Consider the following 9,259-nt stretch of genomic DNA (forward strand, 5'->3'; position numbering starts at 1 on the left):
GGAATACACATACTATACTGTTATTATACCCAATGTAACTGGCATGTACTTAAAAGATAACAACAAAGAAAAACAAAAACAAATCACTTCTGTATCTCTGGAAATTTGTTCTTGTATATATAAACTTGACGCAAATATACTAATTTTGGTTGACAGTCATTGCAAATCTATCTGTGCCCTTTGGCTCACAGCACGCCAAAATGAAAAGCTATGTGAGAAACTGCAGTCTGGGGGATGATTTAGATCCCTGGCTAAGAATCTCAAGTCATTCACCTCTACAGATAGTAATTCTGTCAATGTATGGGTCTAAATCTGTTTTCAGGGCTATTTGTACTCAGATGAAGGCTCATAAAAACAGTAAGGAGGCCCCAGACAACCCCCTTTCAGAATAACACCAGCACAGTAAAAAGAAGCAGGTCAAGTTGTTAAGAACATAAAGTTTACAAACGAGAGGAGGCCATTTGTCCCATCTTGCTCGTTTGGTTGTTAGTAGCTTATTGATCCCAGAATCTCATCAAGCAGCTTCTTGATGGATCCCAGGGTGTCAGCTTCAACAACATTACAGGGGAGTTGGTTCCAGACCCTCACAATTCTCTGTGTAATAGATATAGTATTGTCGCTCGAGAACGACAATGTTATGGGTAGGTGTTATAACTGGTTACCAATGTGTTAAACACTTTGTCTGATTAACCTGAAGCAATATTTTTTATTTGATTATACATTTTTTACCAGTATATCACTTGATTTAAACATCTACAGTAGTTTTACAAAAGATCAATAATAGCACAATTTATTAAGATGGGGAAATAACGTACATTTGCCCCCAAACTTTTTTTTTCTGAAAGAAAAAACAAATACAAATTCCTATAACAAAACAAGAAAGAATTTAAGACCACACAAGTTCACAAATGAAATGTATTTTTCTTTGTTCATTTATTGGGTTCTCTTCTCTTCTGAAAAAAAAAGTTTTCAGGTTAAAGAGCTTTGAGAATCTAGCTCAATGTATGTAAAAACTGGGCTAATACTTGAAGAAATGTGTTCTGTTGATCTTGAATAAAATGAAATAATAATAAAAAAAAAAAAACATGAGTCTTGGTTTTGTTTTTTGGCCCAGTATTTACACGATTCATCAACATAAATACTGGTTTGCAATGAAATCCAAATACACTTGATAAATGACTCATTCAAAACAAGGTGGCAGTTACATTGCCACGTTACTTTTTTTTAAAAAAGTGTAACACGTATTCAGTGATGCATTTAAGACATCTGGTAAGACCTGTCAACCTTTAAATAACAAAATCACATGTAATTTAATTAAACAATGAACAAGCATTGTGTAGCGTTGGGTCCCGCAGGACTTATGAATGGGACATTTTGGTGCTACATTGAACAGCTGGGGGGGGGGGGGTGGGATTTTCTTGTAATTAGTTTTATGCTGTGCCCACTTTTATGCTATGTTGTGCGTCTGTCTGTCTGTGTAGCTGCTGCAGCCTGATTCCAACCAAATCCGCTCTTTCCCGTCTGCTTACTCCTATATACGGTGCAGCCTGCGTGCTGTCTGGAGAGGGTGTGGGAGCGAGTATAACTATACTACTTATTTTATTACCTGCTTTTCAAACCAACTGCACTTTTAAGCGCCAGCCTCAGTCCACAGATAAACAACAATAAACAATAAACAACATTTGCAAGCACCAAAGAAATCTTTTGCAGTGTCTCCCTTCTTCCCGCTTAGCCCACGGCAAACCACCATCACAATATCATTCATGAGGTTTCCATGAGATTTTTTTTTTTTTAAACTCGACATTTACACAAGAAACATGCCTTGTGTAAAATGTTTTTTTGGGTTTCCGTTCGCTCAGTTTATTTTACTTGAGTAAACCGGGCTTTTCGCCTAACGTCAGGCAAATGAAGGGAAAAAGTGGGGGTTGATATGTAAATTAGCTATGTGTAAAGTACTTGTGCTGTTTTTGAAGATTACTAGTAACGTTTTGTGAAAATGTGGTTTTCATGCCCAGAGAACTGGTACATGAGTGAATCTAAGCTGCTGTAATACAGCAAAATACCTTGTGCCTGGTTGGTTGTGTTTTACTGCTCTTGCTCAAATTGTTTTTCAAATGTCATTAGTTGGGTGTCATGTTGTGAGTAGTGAATACTGTTTCAACTAATTTATCTTATGATTCATTAATTAAAAATAAACTCTGAGGTATAAAATGAAACTGACCAACAGATTTTGCAATTTGGGCAAGAGCATTAAACACATTATTAACCAACCAGGCCAGAGGTATTTTGCTTTATTAAAGCAGTTTAGATTCACTTGTGTACCAGTTATCTGTGCATGGAAACCACATTTCCACAAACTCACTAGTAATTTACAAAAACAGCACAAGTACTTTACACATAGCTAATTTACATATCCACCCCCTCGTTTTCCCTTCATTTGCATGACGTTGAGTGAAAAGCCTGGTTTACTCGAGTAAAATAAACTGAGCGAGCAGAAACCCCCAAAACCATTTTTCTTGTGTAAATGTATCGAGTTTATATTTAAAAAAAAAAAAGTCAGAGGCAGACAAACAGATTTTCTTTGTATTCTCTCTTTCTGATATGCTCAATAACATGTCCAAACTAAGTTTCTTCACAATTGACCAGGCACTTCTATAGACCTATATAAAATTGTAAGTTGTCTTGTATACAATGACAACCTACCCACTATGAATTATATGAACGAAATTATTATTATTATTATTATTATTATTATTATTAAGTCATTTGGCAAACACCTTTATCCTACTAAGCTTAGAGACTAGGGGTTGAACTATGCATCAACAACTGCTGCTGCAGTGTCACCTGCAACAGGAGCTCGGTTTTACATTTCATCTAAAGTGTAACATTAATAAGATGGGCATATGCATCTCGGTGGAGGGTAACAAGTTATTTAGGAAGTATTTCCATGTAGAAGAAGCTAAGAACACTTAATTAAATAAGCATTACCATTTTCGTAGATGTTTACTGAGGAGTGATATGGATCAATCAGAATTATTGAAGATAAAATGATAAAAAGAAATTTAAAAAAAAAGTACATATGTTATTTTGAAAGTAACTGCATGCACTATACTATAGTAAAAGTCACATACAGTACAAACAGGAATGTTTATACCATAACATTGCTATTATGGTATGGGAAATTTATTATTCCAATGTTTAAAATGTTTTTTTTTTCTTTTTTTGTTTATTTTGGTCTAACAAAAAAAAAATTGCTCCATTTCATACAGTTAAATATTTACTTAAAACCCTGCACAAAGAATGAATGTATACCTACTGTTTATGTTATGGCTTGCCCAGTTCAGGAATGGAAGGTGTTTCACTACATGGAGAGTATTTATAGCAAATAAATCATTACTACACGTCAGATTACACTCTGCAGCAATAGTAATTAAATATTCGGATCATTTCCTGAAGGGACTGAGCTGACACTTACTGACTGAAAGACTGCAAAAAAGAGCAAAAAATGAAAACACATTTTATACAGTAAACATGTAGGGAGAAATTTACCCAGAGTTACAAGAAAGAAAAAAAAAAACAGCAAGAGAATAGAGCCATATATTCCATACTTTTAATATTAAAGTTGAATGCATTCATTTAAGTGATTAAATGACAGAATCTAATGCTCTTGCATTAGATTCTGTAATATTCTTTTAACCCTCAATTACACTGGTACAACTCCTACATGCATTAAATATGACTCTCTTACGCTTATACGGCAATATAAACTGTCCTCACAGTGTGCATTTCCGTGTTTTAAGATTTGTGAAGCTGTATTTTAGTTGTTTCTTTGTTTTTGATGTGCATAATTCCAAAAGTTAAAAATTCACATTTCTCTGTTGCCCCTAAACAGTAGTAGTGTGATTTGAATTAGTGTTGCACACCTTTGTGTACTGGAGCAATTGATAAATCTGGCGTTCACTTGGACACTTGACAGCAGGGCCCCTGATTGCTATTGTTTCCTATACATTTTGATGGAGTTGCTATATGAACTTGTGGCAGGCTGGCGAGTGGATAGAGGGCCAGAGATAGTCTGAAGTTAAAAAAAAAAAACTTATTATAAACACAAAAAATGAAAGGGCACAAGGGCCAAAACAAAGCAATTTAAACACAAATAAAGCAAAAACAAACTCACAAAAATAAAGGTTTCCAGGCTGGGCAATGCCTTCACTGGATTTAGAAAATTGAAAAAAAACCACAACCAACAAAACACCAACCTGCTTCCTCAGCTCCCTCCTCTCTACTGGGCGGCTGAGGGCTCCTTTTATGCCAGGTGGCTAAATGATAATTGATTAATTACATTAGTTGATTGCTCCCACCTGGGGCAATCAACCTGGGCAGGGAGGAGAATTTAACTCCATCCCTGCCAGTATTTCCAAGGGCAGAGCCCTGCTCTGCCACAGAACTATATTGCTGAAGATTAGAAATCAAATATACAGCATGCTATTGCGCTTACATTCTTACACATGTGACTTATTGGTAAGTCAAGTACATAAGGTTAGATTTTCAAAGCCCTTCATTATTACCACAACTTTTCAGAAAAGAGAAACACTCCTAATAATGTTACCAAATAAAAAAAAAACAAATGACTCAAACACACGAGGCAGGGTCTTGTAAGTAGACTTAAGTTCTTTCTTAATGGTTTCAGAATTGCAACTGCTTTTTTGTGTTAAAATATAAAGTTTGACTTCAATAGTACTTAAAGAGTAAGTAGCAGGGTTCCAAAAAATATATTGTTATCCATCCCTTGTGTTGCTACACCTGATTAAATAACCTGTAATTTCTGTAAACACATGGGGACATGCAATGCTATATGTTTCAGAACCCTGCGACTTACTCTTTAAATATCCTGTGTTTTTGTGGCAATAATGTGAATAAATAAACAAATAGGAAACCTCATTCTGTTTTGTTGCATTTTTTCACCAGTAGGTGACATATTAGTAAATTAAAGCCAAGTCTATGTTATGACAGAGAACATGGAAACACTTCATATTATTTCTGGACATCATTACTGCACACTACTCATCAAGGACCATTTCCTTAGCTGCAACAGCAGCAGTGTGCTATTTCCAAACTTATACACTCCAGACATATATATCAAACAAATGTCTCCTCAGATGTTTTCCAAATTATGAATTTATTATATCCAGCTAGATCCATTACTAAAACAACAAACAGCAACATTAATGATGGCTCATGCTATACTCTTAAGTACATGCTATACTCACTATCTGTACATTTTGGTATCATGTGCATAGGCTATATGAATATCATTTACTATAATTTATTGGGCTATGTTAATATATTTAATTTCGTTCCCCAGCTTAAAAAGGATATAGTTAATTAAATAATGAAATAATTCTTACCTACGGTTAGCGTTCAGTTCTAGTCACTATACAGATCTCACACATGCATTTTATTGTAACCATGTGTGTGTTTCTTCAGAGCGCAGAAGCTAAGGCTCCTCTCCTGTTCTGTCCTGCCAATAATATCTACCAGTATTTAAACCCCAAGTCAAGCCCTTATTTTCTGTTTTTGTTTTTTCATTTTTTGTTTGCATGTCACTGTGTTTGTTTGTGTATCGCTAAACAGCTGAAAAACACTGCTGAACCATCTACCCTCGACACCCCTGGACCTGCGACCTCAACCTCCACTGATCCTGCAGTGCCTGCCCCTGCTGTTGAGCTGTCAATCCTCTCCCTGGGTACCCTCAAAGCTTTTCTTGCTTTTTTCGAATGATGAATCGGAATTCCCGACGGGGCTGTATTGTGTTTTCACAAACTCTGACTCAATCACTTAAATCTATGATTATGAATTTAGAATTCACCAGCTATACTTTTGCTTTGGAATCCAAATTCTCAATGGTGACTGTACTTCTCTTTCTGGGCATCGTTCAACTCAACATTCAAAGAAATCTGTCCATCCTATTAACTACTAGCCATGATATTGGACCCCCCCGGCCTTTCCAGTATAAAAAGGTCCAATATTTTTTATAATCTTAGAATATCCCATATATATATATTATATATATATATTATTATATATATATATGTTTTTATATTATTCTGTGATGTCTGCTGTGTCAGTAAATGTATATTTGACAATCATAGCAATGCACACTAAGCATATTGCACTTTAAATGCACATTAACAAATTCTAGAGCGATATAATAAAATGAGGATTTTTAAAAAAAATTTTTTATTGTGGGTCCCAAAAGTAATTCTAAACATATCCAATGATGATGATCTGAATCTTCCTACAGCACAGTATTTCTTACTGGCATCTCATAACAAGAATTCTTTTTAATAATGCATTTTGGAATGAGTCAACCACTTACTTTAGGACCTTGGAATTTAAATAAACTCCCTTCCCTCAGGGAGATTTTCTCTTAAAAAACACATGGAAAAATGGTGTCACCTACAGGAGAAACACCCCACCCTTATATTTAGATAATTATGTTTTGTGGTAAAAAAAAATACTTTTGTGTACTTACATGACTTACAGCAGTTATTCCAATAACTATTTTCTAAAAACTGTGTTTACATGGCTTTTGATATTGCAATTACTTTCAGAAAACAAATTTACCAGAAAACTGAGGTTTATATAATTGACAAAAGACAAGGGGCTGTATTCTGACCACAGCACAAATGCTTGTGCAAGCACAAACAACGCTTGACCCCGATCCTGTAGGAACTTTAACAACTAAACACACTATAAAAAGAAAAGCAGTCCTAAGCAGCAACTGGGTGCGCTTGGCATGACAGAGAAACTAGAAATCAGAGAAAGAAAAGTAAAAGAAAAGAACCTAAGACGAAAAAACGACAAAATGTAAGAAACTAACAATATTATTTGTAAACTAATAATAAACAAACGGACGGACGGTTGGGCTGTATTGAAACTCTACTACATTACAATCACAAAGGGAACGTGATCGTTTACAAAAATGACTACAAAAGATTTAGAAGTGAGTAGTTATTTGAGATTTACGATTATACTGTAAATACACACATTTGCCCGTTTTCCCATTGGAAATAATGATATTTTTAAATATCACTGTCCTGGTCACAAAAGCAAAGTTTGTGAGGAATAATAGCCATTTTCTATACTTTTGAGGCATAAGCAATTAGGAAATAACACCTACTACCCAGGAACATAAAAACAAATTGTTACACTGTGTAATAATTAAAAAAAAAAAACAAAACAACAACAACAACAACAACAACAACAAAAACACAGTTCTTTATGTTAAGTTTTGCAAATTGCGGTTTAAGATGTACTAATTCTTTGGGATCGCAAGGCTTTCGGTGGATGTTTGGAGGTGCGTGACCTGTCTGTACAATACGCATTCATCAGATGGAGAATAGTAGCATGTTGGACCCAGAGAGTGAACGTCACATGTATGCTCAACATTACGTCTTTCAACCGATAATTCACCAAAGTTTAGACTGGTGGGTTCTTTACACATTTGTTTAAAAATGACATAGCGACACTTACATATGCATTATCATTTATTATAATGTATAGCCTCTATGTTCTGATAAAAACCTGTTTGTAAAGACCAGATTATAATACTAGTACATTCTGATTCTGGAGAACTCAGACTGCTAATTCAGAAATACAAACCTGTCCTTAATAAGAGGGCACTATCCTCTACTCATAAAAACTACCCTATTAAATTGAGTTTTAATTTGCCATTAGTGGGTGTGTCGAAGTTTTGATTTAATTCCTCCCTTAGTGTTTTTTTTTAATATTTCTCAATAGGTAGTTAAGTAATTGATTAATTAGCAAAAATTATTGTAAATTGATAAAATCCTTTAACTTTGCATAGGAAAAAGTACTTTTTAAACAGTACCACCAATGCTGCCTGTTCGTGCTTCTTGCTAGAATGTGTGTTGCTTGTTTAATTTGATAGATAAAAAGTATTACAAGCTTTAAAATTTCAATACGAAATAATGCATATTACCCTATAAATTTGTAATATGCAGTGGGCCAAATAACTGGCTAAATAAATAAGCATTATCTCATAATTATACTACTTTTAAATTCATGACCTGTCTCAGTTATGTTTGCTAGGTTTGCATGTGCTTGGAATGCACACCCACTGCCCTCCAAAGGGTAAGGAGCCCAAATCAGCTGTGGTTGACCTCTTCACATGCAGCATCTGAACCTAAACAGGTGTGTAGTCTCCCCTTCAATTGCTTTTCACTGTACAAGTTAGTTATTTTAAAGTCTTCCTAATATAAGTCCTTACCACATATTTTTTCTTTTTTTATACTCTAATAATGCATTTTGCACTGGTATTTTAGTTTGATGGCTTAGAATTAGTATGTTTTGGGGCATTCATTTTATAATGCTGCCAGAGCGTATTCTTATCCCTCCTATTAGGTTTCGGGTCTATTTGACACAACACAAGTTTCCAATTAGCATAAATGCTATTTTTCTTTTCATTTTCTGTGTAATATTTTATGACTTTTCCTAAGTTGGGGTCAAGAACTTATTATACACAGAAAACAGAACCTTTGAGGCATTTATCTGTGTAGATTTGTTTGCAGGAATAAAACAAACTTCTTCAATTTGTTATTTTATTATTATTATTATTATATTTGTATTATTATCTCTGGAAATGGCAGCACCTGTCTGGAGATATTTATAAAATGTTATGCTAGACTTATTATTTATTTAGTTATTTATTTATTTAAAAATAAAAACAATAATGTCTGTTAATTTAACCATGACAAGGGTACTGATTTGTAAGCATCTGAAAAACATGGGCCTTGAGAGGAATTTATATATCATACTATTCATTTAAAAAAATCCAGAAGTAAAACAAAATACAAAACATAATAAAACCTTTGTATTTAATATTAGATATACTTTAACTAGTATTACCTCTTTATGAGTAGTCCTGTCCTTTATGTCCTGTTGTAAAAGTCGAACATAGACAGTCTCATTTAGCTTCATGGCTCCGACTCTCTGGAACTTTCTCGCAGCTTTGGTTCATGATTCTCCGACCGTAGCTCGTTTTAAATCAACTCTCAAAACCCATCTGTTCTCTCTTGCTTTCCATGCTCCTTAAGTCTGATATCTGTTATTAGCTGCTGCTACTATTTCACATATTGTTACTATCATGTATAATGTACTTTCCACTGTATATCATGTTTTATGCATTTCTCTATTTTAAGTATTATGGATTTTCTTGAATTGACTGCATCTTGTAAAG

At 34.4% G+C, this 9,259-nt stretch overlaps 1 long non-coding RNA gene across 1 annotated transcript in view; it reads left to right on the forward strand.

Annotated features, from left to right (window-relative positions):
- The window catches only part of LOC121315879, a 60,749-nt gene extending 55,032 nt beyond the window's left edge, over nucleotides 1-5,717 (forward strand). Inside the window, exon 3 of the long non-coding RNA XR_005950338.1 lies at nucleotides 5,632-5,717. This is a non-coding gene — a long non-coding RNA (uncharacterized LOC121315879). The remainder of the gene's footprint in view (nucleotides 1-5,631) is intronic.
- The last annotated feature ends 3,542 nt before the right edge of the window (nucleotides 5,718-9,259 follow it).

The sequence above is a fragment of the Polyodon spathula genome, chromosome 5 (genome assembly GCF_017654505.1).
Source record: "Polyodon spathula isolate WHYD16114869_AA chromosome 5, ASM1765450v1, whole genome shotgun sequence".
Classification (NCBI taxonomy): Eukaryota; Metazoa; Chordata; class Actinopteri; order Acipenseriformes; family Polyodontidae; genus Polyodon; species Polyodon spathula.